This window comes from Loa loa, assembly GCF_000183805.2.
Source record: "Loa loa unplaced genomic scaffold supercont3.1063, whole genome shotgun sequence".
NCBI classification, from domain to species: domain Eukaryota; kingdom Metazoa; phylum Nematoda; class Chromadorea; order Rhabditida; family Onchocercidae; genus Loa; species Loa loa.
Genome location: NW_018109243.1, coordinates 1 through 1,153, shown reverse-complemented (window position 1 = coordinate 1,153; position 1,153 = coordinate 1).

Genomic DNA, 1,153 nt, shown 5'->3' with positions numbered 1-1,153 from the left:
CTAACGGTTAAGCTTTTGGCCATACTTTGTGATTAGATAATTTTTCCGAATAATCCAAATCTGCGATTTTATTCTAACTTGCTTGAATTACGGTTATTCTCTTAGGCTTTGCTTGAAAATTTGAATTTGTGCAAATTTGTTTGAATTATGATTTTTTAGATTTCTGAATTTTGATCGATTTTTTTAAAATTTCTTCAGTTTTCACCTTTTTTTTGAATACCACAATTTTTGGAAATGGAAATTTCATTTCGACTTTGAGGTTCTTCGAGTGTTTCAAACATCCGAAATGCTTAGGACCTTTTTTAGTTTTATCGAATTTTTGTTTTTTGAGCTTTTGAATTTGCTTTAAGCTTTTTCTAAGTTTCGAGTTGCGAAATTTCAGAAGCTTACAAATTATCAATTTTTTTTTACAATTCCTCGATTTTCTTGTCTGTTGTAGTGATTTGCAAAGCATGCTTATGAATTCTTTACTTCACTATACCTTCTCTTAATTCCTATGCATTTTTTTCTCTTTTTTTTTCTATAGTTTCTTAAATGTATGCTTTTGCTTGCTGATTCTTGGGTGCTGTTTGGTTTACCTGTTCTTTCACTTGTTCGGTTCTTTAGATTTCTGAAGTTTTTACGATCTTCAAATTTTTTGATTAAATTCCTAAAATTTTTCTTTCAATTTTTGTATTTTTTGTTAAATTAAATTCGTCGAATTACGAATTCTTATGAATTACTGAATTTTTTTCAATATTTTTGACTTTTTGAATTTTGCTCAATTTTTAAGATTTAAATATTTTTGATTTTTTGAATTTTGCTCAATTTTTAAGATTTAAATACTTTTGATTTTTTGAATTTTGCTCAATTTTTTGTTTTGCCATAATTTTTGCTTTTTCTTTGCCGTGATTTTTGCTTATTTTTCCTTTCACTTTCTTTCAATGGTTTCACTGGAATTTGTATTTTGCGCTTTCTGTTTACACACATTCATTTTAGATTTCTTCGCATTTCATTTACCTCCCGTTTCGAACGAACTTTTACTTACTTTTCCCTAATTCAGTTATGTATTTTCTACAATTTCCACTTTATGCCTTTTGGTTATTTTACTTTTTGCATGCTTTTTACCTTTTTTTTAACTATTTATTACGTACATTATTTTACTTATATTTTA